This window comes from Ruditapes philippinarum, unplaced genomic scaffold (genome assembly GCF_026571515.1).
Source record: "Ruditapes philippinarum isolate M1 unplaced genomic scaffold, ASM2657151v2 ctg4533_1_1_1_1, whole genome shotgun sequence".
NCBI lineage: Eukaryota > Metazoa > Mollusca > Bivalvia > Venerida > Veneridae > Ruditapes > Ruditapes philippinarum.
In genome coordinates this window covers 171,622-185,922 of record NW_026854266.1, presented here as the reverse complement: position 1 = coordinate 185,922, position 14,301 = coordinate 171,622, and the positions used below count along the sequence as shown (strand labels likewise).

General features: G+C 32.1%; 1 protein-coding gene across 6 annotated transcripts in view; it reads left to right on the top strand.

Annotated features, from left to right (window-relative positions):
- The first annotated feature begins 2,343 nt into the window (after positions 1–2,343).
- Positions 2,344–14,301, top strand: part of LOC132739578 (TNFAIP3-interacting protein 1-like) — a 39,257-nt gene continuing 27,299 nt past the window's right edge. For 2 of the 6 annotated variants that reach the window (XR_009627028.1, XM_060727306.1), the window contains exons 1-3: positions 2,344–2,461; positions 5,202–5,250; positions 6,226–6,307. The gene's annotated coding sequence lies outside the window, so the exon portion shown is untranslated. Of the gene's footprint in view, positions 2,462–2,582; positions 2,653–4,469; positions 4,561–5,201; positions 5,251–6,225; positions 6,308–13,219; positions 13,384–13,679; positions 13,801–14,301 lie in introns of those variants that run through there. The other 4 variants (XM_060727308.1, XM_060727307.1, XM_060727309.1 and 1 more) reach the window with 4 other exon arrangements.

The following is a 14,301-nucleotide window of genomic DNA, read 5'->3' as shown; positions in this document are numbered from 1 at the left end:
AGTTTTCCTGTTGATATATTGTTATATTGTTATTGGCTATACGCTTTGAGAACGAATTGGTAAATGTAAGCACAAATGATTTATTGCCAATAAAGATTTATGAAATGTATACATTTTCTTGTCGTTTGTATATCAGTTCATTTGCTCTGTAGGTAATCATTGGAATTGACACAATATTTGCTAATTTTAGAATATGCAAAACCCCACTAACTGAACACAATAAAATGCGTTGTAGTATTTTACTAGTTAATAAATTGTTGGTGTTAAAATCTTGTCCGATAGATGTACACTGGATAGATGTACATTGGGACGTTCATGGCCCAGTGGTAATGACGTTCACTTCAAACCACTTGCCTCTCACCGCTGTAGGTTCGAATCCCGATAAGGACTTTAGACTTTCTTTCATGATAGAAAGCTATCCAGCTAGCTTACGTTGGTGGTTCTACTCACATGCCCGCTCGTGCCTGATATAATGCACGGAAAAGCACACGAGGTCTTCCTCCACCACTAAATCTGGAAAGTCGCCATATGACCTATCGTATGTAACCAAACCAGAAAAAAAGCTCTGAACTGGAGGCTTACTACTTTCGGTTCCACTAGGGTCAACTTAAACAGGGGCAACAAAAATAACCTACACCAAATATTTCCTCTAAACAGAAACCTGCCATCTGATACTTGTTCTAACTTCCCTCTTTGATATGTTACCATATACAGTATTACTTCATCGGAAGGAAATTTGATATTACTGTACATTTGATAGTACCATGTGGTTAAATGATAAAACATGTATATGATATGTCAAAACAATGACACATTTTGCTGTTTTCACCTGCTTTATAAGAGATAACACTAGTAACGGGAAAGTACATTTGGTAATCTCGATATAAAGCTTAAAGCACACATCCAGATGAGCCAAAATATTTCAAGAAAATCAATATTGAGATTAATGCACTAAATTTTTAAGAAAGGTAAAAACATTCATGATCCAAGTTATATTTGGCATGGTATGTTCAGTTTAACACTGATTTTGCAGTATTTTGTAACCATATTTATACTGCGTTACTAACGCAGTAACGGCTGTTTTTACATATGTTAACAACTTTTTGGTAATTTTTATGGATTGTAAGTGCCGATTGCAATATGAAAATTACTTTATTTCTTCACCTCACATTATTTTACTTTTAAATACATTTACAAAATTTCTATGAAAATTAACATGAATTTGGAGAATTAAATTCTGCACAGCCTAGTATAATCTAAATACAAGTGCCGTAACTGTGAATGCATTGCATTTTGTAAGAGTTAAATATGACCTCTTCTTTCAATGCAAACAAAATACAGTTATGATTATGAAGATTTAAATTGTTGAAAATAAAAAAGGAAACAGATGGTTTATAGTGAAGTACATTTATATACCGATACGTCGAAATTTGCCATTTTTTTAAAAAATGGAGGAGTTACGGTCATGACCCACTCGTCGGCGTTGGTTAACCTTTTTGGTTAAATTACCGTTTATGAGCAAAACATTGACACTTCATATGTGGATGCACCTGGATGATCTCTACATGAAATACCAATTTTAAGGTCAAAGGTCAAGGTCACAATGGTCCATAATAGGTGATAACTTAAGGTCTATTTTCTGAGAAATGACAAAAGCTATTGACTTCAAATTGGTGTAATGCCATATCACAGGGGCAGATGATATCCAAATTATTTATTCTTCTTTGGTTATTTACTAAAACAAATATCAAAGATATTCACTTTAAACTCAATACCTGTTCACTACAAAAAATTGAATGTATTTCTCAAGGTTATTTTGACTTAATTTATCCCTTCAGCTTTTCAGAATTATGCTACCCTTTATGCTTTGCTTTTATTAAGTACTGAGAAAAGTGGAGCGTACTGCTCTTCGGACAGCTCTTGTTTGACATAGACAATGTATTGACAGAATAAAGACATGAAATATAAACCTTGTATTTGCACGCATTCAGTCCTTTAATAATGTCATTTAAAGTTTACTTAATCATGTTAATGACAGTATCAAAATTAGACTCTGAACTCTAGTTGTAAAATACATTTGTATGAGATTAAAACGGCATATCTGATTGACGTACAGATAAAAAAAAGGGATGATAAATAAATGCATTTCAATACCATGATTCTAAAATGCGTGATTCTTCTATAGCAACTTTTATAAATTAGCTTTTATACAACTTTTCATGCATCGCAAACTTATTTGCATCGTAACAATTGGGTAGTTTACATGTTCTGAAAAGGCAGAGCAATGAATGGTGTATGAAAGATGTACATTTTAACCAACCCCATATATTTTAATCCAGGAAGTTTAAAATTTTACATTGACACTAGAAGAAGTAAACACAAAGCGGTTAAATTTTGAAGAAAAATTAAGTTTTTGAAGCATTTTACTGCGTGGAATTTATTGTAACAAATAATATTAAAGGTAAAATATACTTCTTAAACAGTTGTTTTATAACATAACGTATCAAATGTCATTTAATAATCAGACAGTCTATTTTTAAAATACAAGTAATGTCCTGGTTTCCTGCGCCATATTGATTTTTTTAACATTATCGAGGCTATTCAATTACGTTTTACATTTTGATTAACACTGGAAATTTTCTGTTGCTAAAGGTTTGTTTTGTTTCTATGACTACGCATAGTTACCGGACTCTTAATTGGAGATTTACATTTAACCATTGTCATTTTTGTCTTACGAGTGGTCATTTTAATATGTGTGTTTTGTTTTCATTGTACTGCTAATTAATTGGGATTTAAGACAATATAGGATATATCGACATGGATTACAAAATAGTTTGTTGTAGAAATGACATTAGATTTTTTGGAATAAACTGTAATAGGGTACGTGTCAACACTTTTCGCATAAAATGTCACATTTTCAATGGAATATATTGAATTTTGTGACATACAGTTTTCTTTTTCAATTATTCATTTAAGGCATCAAGGCAACTGTGATTGTTTGATCAGGTTTACTCATTTTCGAGTCAATATTTTCTTATACAAATAAAGGATTCGTGCCTTGGTAACAGTTTACCTAGAGTTTGAAAACTTTTGTATGAAAACAGAATTTGTACATTCACACAAACATTATTTTCAGACATCTGTCTGTATAGCAGTGTAAATCCAACAACGGTTGTTCAGTCTAAAAAACGTCATTGGCTAAATGGATTGCTTCAAGATAAGCGGACGAACATTACCTTTAATCATATTTGATTATATATTCAAAAATCGATATATTGGATACTATGATGTCATATTTTAAATAAGAAGATACGTTATTGCATAAATATATATCTGATATATATTCACACACGAATCTTACGATATGACACAATTTTACATACTTAGTAAGGCTGTAAATACAAATGGGTCGGGCCAAAACTTATGACGAATTCGAGTCCATCCTTAAAATGCGTGATAAAAATATGCCCTTATTTGGATATTCTTTTACATCCCCAAAGCCGTGATTGGTGGTTTAGTTTATATCCTTACAATCTACGAAATCACCATGTACGAAATAGATTTACCACTGCGAATATCACTTTATCTATATCAATAGTAAGTATACATGTAAACAAGTTTAGGTATTTAATATGTATAAAATAAGGTTTCCAGTCAGCGATGTATTATTAAGTAAGCTGCGGAAATTTATGTTATGGGCAAATTCAAATTATTTTAACAACGGACATTGAAAGTTGAAATCCAATTTAAACAGTATCTTACATATTCTCAAAACGTTTTCTTTGCTTAAATTAAATTACGTGGTTTTATTTATGAATGAAACGTAGTAGATTTCTGAATTACGTACGTCACTCACTTCCGGTTGCTTAAATCATACTATTTACATTCATTAACAATCAAGTATTCATAAAATGTTATACCTATTTATTTACACAGTCGTAACAATTCATCTATTAACAGTGGTACACAGTGGTGCTGTGGTATTTAAAGGAAAGTTTTAACAAAACGTACGCGTGCGTAAAAAAACCTAGTACGGGAAATAAAACAAAAATCCCATTTTTTAACCGGAAGCAATTTTGAAATATTGTGTTTATTATAATTCAAAGTCTCCGTGCTATTTGGCAGCTTTTATACAGTTGTTGATTCAGACCGTGATTAATCAGTTATTCACCCGTGATTAAACGCATATTGATTAAGAAAAGATAAAAGAAGAAAACCCCGAAAAGTTTAAATAAACTATGACATTCATTTTGTATGTAATAAAGGAACGTAAATTACAATTCAATACGTTGTGATAAATTAAAATAAATAAGAACAATTACAGTAGCAGCAGCAGCAACAACATATTATTATTAATAGAAAAAAAGAAGATAAAAATTGTATATTCAGAACTATTAACCATCCAATACAAGTGATATTCCATCATGCAATAAACACACAGAAAAAACTACGCATATTTTATTCTATAAATAGCACTGATATATGAAGTTTCTATTTTCGATTTCTGATATCATAACTGCAATGTCATTTATGTGCTTACAGGATAATTTTACACTTCAGGTCTGTAATAATTTTATTTCATTCATATTTTTTATTTTACACTTAATCAAAACTACATAACGATTTTTATTTGTGATACATTATTCTTGTTCACATACATTAAAAAATAACAGTTATGTCAGTCGTTTTTTGTTGTTGTTTTTTTCGGGATATATATAATCTTTATTTCATTTATGACAAATCACGCAGTGAGTTCATGAAGATATAAAATTGCACCAGGAAACACGGTTTAAGGTAATATTTGTGTAGTGAACGTTTGGTATACTTATGTACATTTGTACATTAATTAAAACATATACCAATCGAGCGCAATTAACTGAATATTGATGATCCAAAGAATATCATATATCAGGACATACATGTATATACTATGTCACGGATCGATACAGCTTGACTCACATTCATAACATTAACTACTCATTGAAAATCAAAAGTAGTTATATGGTTCATATGTTACCCATGTTCACGTGACAATTTGTTCATGTGCTACAAATAATATAATAGTTATACAAAATATTCTACTTTCATTTTAGTACCTTACGCCATAGTTAACTTTCTTTTCAAAAGGAAAACAAGACAAGTTCTATCTGCATAATATCGGGAAACCCGTGCATTAACAATTCTGACTTTGATACTTTCAGAAAGCAATACACATATCTGTAGAGGAAAGGATGAGTCAAAATGATCGAGGTAAGTAGGTTTTAATTAATTTATCATTTCCCATGCATATTGGACCTACCAACACTAAGAGGCTAATACATGCACAGGAGTTTAACATTCTATCAATAACTGAAAAATATTAGCGAATCCTCTATAAAGTTGTATAACAATTCTAAAATAAAATGTAAAGGATAGTTCTTCTCATTCTAAGATAATTCTTAACTAAAATGTAAAAGATAGTTCTTGCCATTATGGATACAATGTAGTTCTAAAATAAACTGTACAGGATAGTCCTTTAACTTTCGAGTTAAATTGCTCATGTTTAACATTCAGATCTCATAACATTTTCTAGCAAACAGTTTATTTTACCTTACATATGCAAGTTAACCAGTTTTGCTTCGGGCGAGTATCTTGTTTTAAAGATACTTGGTTCGTATGTTTTGAGCGTTTAAAACGTTTAATGTTTAAAATAAATGTTTCAAACGATTTGAATGTTAATACGGCGTCACACTCGCCATATATTTCACATTTAACAATACATGCAAGATTATTACCAAAGAGGAAGTTGTCAAATTTATTACAGATCTACACACACTCACACTGGTACTTAACCAGGCAGGCATATTCAACTTCCGTGTAATTTTATATCAGTAACGTTCTCATTAAAATCAATCCTTATTTCGCGGAAAGATTATGACGAAATTGTAAAATACATTTAAGTAAAAACTAATTCATATATTTTTCACATTTTGGATGTCGTGGACAACGTGGCTTTATGTAGAGTTTCCAAAGCCAAAAGTCGCACTTTTCATTGTACATTTTAACAATCAAATCTTGACTGTTAATTTTTTGAATTCGCCATTAAATTTTACTTATCATACAAAAAATTTAGAAAATTCTATGAAAGGAATAAAATTTCATAAAACTGTAGAAAATGCCTTTAACGATATCAAACTACATATACAGTCACAGTACACATGTATTAATGTTAAATATATATTTCAGAATGCTAAGAACTAAGAAATTACAAGAACACTATTGCTGCAACTGCTCTATAAAAGAGAGGATAGCAATGGAGTAAATGCAGGTAGGTTTATCAATTAAGACTATATTCACAGCTCTGAGGACATTATATTGCATTACGGTGACCGATTAATCAGCTATCAAACTTTTAATGGACCGAAGCCGAATGGTTAGGTCCGTTCAAAGTTTCGGGCTGGGAGAGAGGTCACATTGGAATTTAATGCCCGCATAGGCGCTGTTTTGAGTAGACCTAATATATTATTTTAAAGACCTCTGGCACTTATATTGATAAAGAATGAACATATTTATGTAATGTATAATATGCAATACTTTATTTTTATAGTTCATTTACTTAGAACACGTTATAAATTCATTTTATTTATGACCTCTTTAGAAGCATAAGATATTAAATCCATCCATTATATAATAAACATGTAAGATAGGCTTGGTTTGATAAATATTTGACAAATATCGTACTGTTCCATATCTGTTTTTGCTCTTGGTTATACAAAAACGCTTATTTGGTTCTATATAAGTCACGGAAAGTGACTGGAAATTGTCGCATTATCAACTTGAAGGAGTCTACATTCCACCGTAAAAGCCGAATGAGATGCTGACAAAGTAAGTGAATACTAATTGCTGTTTTATAATCTGAATTAAGATACCTTACGTTCAATAATGTAGAAATCTAATTACGTCATAAAAAACCGTACTGTTTAGATTAATTTCACCACAAAAAATGCAGGGCGGTAATTGTTGAATAACTTTGCTCTTTCAAAACGAGCATGGAGGATCAAACATGAAAACACAATTTGTACAAACATTGTACTGTATTTTCATATTTGTCTATTAAACATGACAAAATAAACCAGAAAGATCTAAAGTGACGCACGACACATTTCATCATAAGGTCATTTTCTTTCATCATAAATTTACACGTGTCCTCAAGGTGTCATTTAACCTAACCATGCTTAATATCTTAAATGGCTTTTATCCAAAAAAAGTATTTACAGAATACATGACTGTGTAGACCATGATCATAAGGCACTGATTGCACGGAGAGATGGCTAATTAAGCTAGGTGACCAAAATATCATTAAAGTATTGCGCGTTAATTTCACAGTCAATTTAATTATGTTCGTCGCTAAAGATTTAAATTGATGCTCTTTTTTGTAATCATTCTTTCCAGGACATTCTTCTATGATGACCTGTAAATCCGTTGCTTTGTTTTTAAGTGATTGGGAGCGAAAACCCATCAGCCAGTAGCAACAAGGAAAGTCCTAAAGTTTACATGCTTTTAATTAATTGTTTGCCAGCTTCTGATGCATGGTGTTGATAACCGGCTGAAATTGATCCTACCTCACTTTGCGAAACTGTTTTTCCATTGGTACCTTTCTTGGAGTGGTTGATCTAAGTACAGTTCTTCTGAACGATATCTGAATTTGGATAAATATTTCTCTAGAAACGAGCATTGCACAGCTTTTTTGTCTAGTATAGCAATCCATGCAGGGTCTTTCAAATAGAGATTGAAATACACTGGGCAATCATTTGGCAATCATACTGATACGTTTTGACGCTCTGCCAAAGGATTCACAACACACAACTTTGTTATCATTAATTTAACCTTTATTTCCTCCATCACCGACAACTTATAGTTCCCAGTATTTGTCTTGTCTTGTTGCCTTTACTTTCACATTTTTCTTCTGTATTCAGTAATACTTTTTTGATAAACCACACTGTCCCCATTTCGCATCTTCTAATTTTGTCATCACATGATTCTGGGATCTTTAGGATCATGTTTTCTACCGCAGACAACATTCGTCTGCCTGCATTGTTGTATACTGTTTTATTTATCATGAAAGGAATCGATGAGTCTGCAACATGTTCTTGTTGTCCTTAAATACTAGTACGTTGCTTAGTCTTTCTTTGATGATATTCCTATTCTGGAGCAAGTACTTTGTATAAAGCCGCTTATGACTTAGGGCTTGCCTTTACTAAAGTTTTTAAATGAGGCATCCGCATTGCAGCCACCGTTTAATCTGCGTGATAGTAAGAGGTGACTAAATTTGGGTCCGAATTACTGTAGTATGTGCATCCCTTAGCGCCAGCAGGTGAGGTGGTTTTGACCACTTGTTGTTGCTTTAAGTTTATAACACCCGAGGGAAGCAAAACTCATGTTTCCTGTCTCGGCGCTAAAATCTAAACAGTGTTGGTGCACATTGTATAAATAATATGATTGTCCAATTTCAAGTTCATATATTATCAAAAGTTATGTGTATATAATTATGTGGCTTAGATGTGATTATAAAATGATAAAAATAAGGTCATTTACCAGTATTCTGCTTGAGTGTGGCTTGGTGACACTTTAGAAACCTTGATTCTCCTTTTGGACCTACATGTATTTGCAAACAAGTTCATTTCCATGCCTTAACCGAGTATCACTGAGATATTGTTGTTCCTTAAATTTCTCAAATTTCTCCAATGACAAACATCTTCAACAGAAAAGACACAATAGATTAAACTTTAAAAAGATTGTTCCAAATTAAAAGCAAGGTTAATCTATTGAATTGATTCAGCACGTTAGGTTAAAGGTTAACATTATGAGATTGTTACGGTGGACTATCTCGATTGGGTCATTATTTTTGTGTGCGTCCTATGACGGTGAGTTTAATTGAGCTTCCTTGCTGTATTGAAAAAAAAACAAGCTATACTTGCTTGAAAACAAAGGCAGTTTATATCAAAGGTTTACGAAAAGTATTGTGAAAACAATTTTAGTGAATGCGCAAACATAAGCTGGTGACGAGCTATTCAAAGTTATTTATTTAATTTTTATCTCATGTGAATTTCCATATGCTGAAGTATACATATAGAAGGTTATCTCTGTATGCTACTGTTTAAACAAATGTTCAGTGGTAGAAAATGTTAGATTATGTCATTAAATTCTTGATAATACCATATTTAAGTTTGCTTAAGCCGGTTCTTGATGACGTGGACGGTAGCATGCTTTAACCAATGCTGCCAATGAACAATTAATAGGCTCAATAAATTCGATTGGCGATACTGCAACATTGTCACTTTTAATGTGTTGGAACACAATAAATGCTACTGTTTTATGATGTTTAATGTCTATAAGTCCTCTTTCGATTCCACTTTAGTCTATGAGATAGCAAACATTTGAGGCAGAACAATCCAAGAATGCTTTTTTCAAATTAAGCAAATAATTTCTGTATATAAACAAGAAGAAAATTCCTATCTTTAGTTTAGTTGGTCCCTAAAAAGACTAAACAAATTTGAAAGGCAACATTTAATAGTCTATATAGTATTTCATGAAGAGTCATATATTGGTTTAAACTTTAAAGGAGATGTATTTAAATGACTTTGATGTATTTATTTATGACGATGACACCTATGTGGCGTTCTAAGCATGTACATTGGAACAATCTATAAGAATCTTTATCTAAAAAATGCCTTGGTAATAAACTCCAAGTTTGTTTTGAATTCACCCATAGGTTCATTGAAATAAAGTATTTCCACTTTTCTATTTAAATATGTGATGCGTATACAGAGAATGTTATATAACAGCTGCTTATTTACATAGACCATTTTGACTGATTATTAAAGATCTTGTATGTTATAATTATAGTTGTTACCACACTGAAGTAAAATTCTATATATGTATATAATTATGTTCATAAAACAATTGAAAAATTTGACTTAGACTTTAAAGAAAGTAAATTTCTAATTACTTCCCATTATTTTCATGAAATGTTAAATTCGGTAATATCATTATGAAAATGCTTTTTGGAACTTACATTATTGATAAATCTTAATTTGAGCATCATATTTATGATATAAAACTATAAAAAAAATGTGTTACAGGATCTTTAAAAGTATAAAAGAACAATGCTGCAGCCATGCCACGGTCCAAATGGTTGTTGTTCTGAACCGCCCGGACCATTGATTCAAACACTTGGTTTAAACATATTTATTTAATCTCGATTGCGAAACAAGTTCTTGCAACTTCTATTAATCACTTTTGAGCCTGCTTCCTGAAACCAAACAGTACTGGTGTCATATGAAGAAACATAGTCGTGACCCGATTAGGGCGCGAACCCATGATCCCTGATTTGAGCGTTAGACACCTTAACCACTAAGCCACCGCTTCCTCCATATAAAACCGAGTGTCCATTTTATATCTCATAATAGTTTGATTTCAAATGCCCTCGAATGTTTCTTTTACATTTTTGTTTGAATTGCTCTCTTTTTGGTGTTTTTCTTCCGTTGTCTATAAAAGTTTCACTTCTCCAAGAAGTTACTCTAGTTTTTACGACCTGATTGTTTTGAGTAGCCTCAAAACACAGTTCACCCAAGTACATCTAGTCACTCAATATATAGATAAACTTTCAACGAGTTTTTTCGGACTTGCTAGGCAGTTCCTAGATCTTACATTTCCCGCTTTCATGTATTATTAGCAATATACTCTATCATCTTGGATCTTCATATTTTAAATTACCTGATGTGATGTTGCTGGTCTTCTTGCCAGTGTTCCTGTGTTTCTGGGTCGTGAGGGGTATGCGTTCATTGAACACCACCTTTCTTTGTTGATCTTGTTTTTCATATTTTTTGTTACAGTTCAGAAAACCCTTATAAATCTCTTATTGGCAGTGATCCAATGTTCGTCTTTGTTCGAGTTGTTAGAGGTTTGTTTATGCCTTTTGTTCCGTCATGCAATGTGCAAGATCAAAGCATACGGTCTAGAAAGAGTATCTCCAAACACTTTTCATTCATCTTTTGGTCAGACAATTATTTAATTATTTACCGCCTTTCGAATTATCTTGCCTTTTTGTCTTGTTCAACGAGGGTTGTCTTTGGTCTATTCTAACTTGAGGTAGCATCGCTCGAATACGCAAGGCTTATCAAATTTCTGACACAATATCACTCAAAAGGTTTCCTAGTTCTTTTCTTCAAAGATGCTCACATATATGAATATCATAAAGCTTTGTGATTAAAAATTTCGCTTTAGTTCGTTTTGGATGTATTGTATTGATATATTGTAAAAGTTTGTGTTTTTTTGTTTTCTAAATTGTATATATCTCTCCTGTTATGAATCCATACAAAACAAAATAATACATTTTTATGATTAGAAACCGCAAGACAGTTTATGTGCTCACTGCAATCAAGTTTGCTTGTATATTTTGTTGTAAAGATACTAACACATAAGAAGATGCTACGATGAAATGTCTTAATAAGCTACCTTCGGTTAATAAAACGTTTAATATTATCTTTTATTCATATTAGATTTTCAGAACACTAGGTCAGTTAATGCTTATTGTTCCAAATATTGTTGCATGTTATCAATGGGTTTTCCTATGCATTGCAAGTGTGGACATACATGTACTTCTTTAACACAACAGTCAGCAAGTACTACACTTGTATTCCAATCACATTTTCTCCTTGATGAATGTGATGTATTTACCCAACTTTTATGGCTGAGATCTGCAATTGAGCGCGGTTTTCCATATCTCAGCACCAGAATTCCACATCTTTTTGTGTATTTCTTGATTACGATTGCCAGAACAGAACACTGTGAGTTTTGGATTAAAGAAAAATGTGACCCTTAAGGTTTCCATTGGGGTTTATTTTACAATTTAATTGATGAGATATGATGCTAATTTTGACATTGACAAAAAGTAGTGCAAAAACGAATTGTTAAGTATTGTTACTTCTAACGAAGTATGTGTCTATGAAAGTAATATAGTCAGAAGATAGAGAGATATCAAATATATTGGCCAGTTTTTTGATCGTCAGTCGCCTGTCCAGTGGATCACAAATTGGACCAGAGTCCCTTTTGTCGCGTCATACCATGTCTTTCTGCTACAACTTACATCCACTGTTATGCTATGCTATCCTGGCCGGTGTTGCCATTTCAATATAGGTTTTCTGCCCACCACTTAATATTTCATTTTGTTTGATTCAATCATGTTTAGCATTTGTTGTGTTGTTTTTAAAGAAATCATGGAAAAAGTTAATGCCGACAACATAAATCAAGTTATGAACACTGATATAACACCTCACTAAAGATGTTGCTTCTTTTAAATCGCAATGTTCAAATGATGTCCAACTTTGGCAAAACACCACCTGCATATCGAACTGTGACATGACTTCCTTTGGATCTTTTCACACTTGTATTTTTGTTGTATTTAGACATTATCATAATGTATGTCTCCTAAAACTGCTTGCGCCACATACGCTTGCAATATTTTCTAAATAAATCTTATTCAGTCGGTGATACGATATATTGCAAGGCTGATTTCTGTCATGTCTTTCTATCGTTTGGCTTCGAAGCAACACAAAAGTTCTATCAATATCCTTTTTTTACACATATACATTCTTTATTGTTATCCTGAGTCATTCCCTACCTCCATTATGTCCAGGACATTTTTAAATGCCTCCTCAGTTAAGCGGTATGCTTTGTATTAGTCCAAAAGAATAAATCCACCTATGGAAGTTTTCTTGACATCTTTGACAAATGCAACATCATACATGTAGTTTAGTAATTTGAAGTAACTTGGCTATACGTTGTGCGTTATCCTCCAGTCAAAGTCCCATACATGTACATTTTTTTGTTGTTCGTCCAATTCGACATAAATATTACACATTAATTTTTATCGATTTGAAACTTTGAAATTAGTTTAGTGTACAAATTTTATTTTACTCACGATATACATTACATACTGGTCATATTTACCGAATTAGTGCCACTGATCGAGATTAAATATACGCATTTGTAAATCTCATTGATAATTTGAAAGATTCTTTAATTAATCCATGCACATGTCTCCTGTATTTCTAAAACTGTACTTTACACTAATATAATAACAAGTTTAATCAAGTGAGTTCTTTAAAATAGATGTACAGTTAACTTTATGGACCAAAACGAAACAAGCTTAAGGGAATTCCCCTTTGTATTTTCCAAAGTATTTGCAATTTTAAGGCGGACATTTTGATGAAATATTTTTTCCTTTGAAAAAGGATTAAATTCTAGCTATGTTTCCTCCAGTGATTAGAATTTAAAATCCGGCCAATTTTGGCTGGATTTTTCCGTATATTCTAGATGGCAGTTCTAGTAATAAACTAACGGGTAAGATTTTATTCAGTTTAAATATGTGTATACTGTACAGCTGTTCATTGTTAGAAGACAAAGTTAAAGACATATAATGATGCATTTGTTTTACATATACTGTACTGTACAGTATATTTTAAAAAAAATGTTTATCTTATATTTTCTCAAAGACTTTCGCATAATATTGCAAATAAAGTGGTGTCCCAAAATAAATGACGGAAATTACCGAATGTTTACGGAATAGATACAGTACGGTAGGGTTACTGGTAAATTTTGGATTTTCCAGTTTGAAGCTTTACCCCGGCTTCGCTCTAAGATAGTGACTGCAGACGAAGAACCAAAGTATCAATAAATAGAAAAAACCTTCACAGAAAAAAAAGACGGAAATTCTGTTGTTGTTACAAGAATGGACTTACTAAGTCCTGGTTAATTTTGGTCAGTATATATCCCAATTTCAAGTATTTCGTGTAGAGCTCTATATTTGGACAATGTTTTTATTGTTTTGACACATGAACACACCCTTAATATTAGATAAGTCGGCGAGTGACTAAAACAATCCAGCAAGTGAACGATTTGTTTTTCACCGATTAACACGTTTTAAAACATGCTAAGGTCATATCTCGGAGGGATTTCCACGTAACTGCCTTTCCTAGATAATTACCAGTTGTTACAAATTTCTCCTCATATGACAGACTGCTATTAAACCAATATGATTTCTGAAAAGCAAACAAAAAATATTAGGATTCCTAACAGAAAGGTCAAATCAAAATTTGTTTAAAAAAGTCCATACTGTACAGTAGTCCTTATAAATTCAGAGCCGAGCTTGAATATGGTTCTGATCAATGTATGGTCTCCCACACAAAACACAAATAAATCAAATCAAAAATATAGGAAGGAGAGCTGCCCATTTGGTCAAGCTTTACAACAGTTAGACCT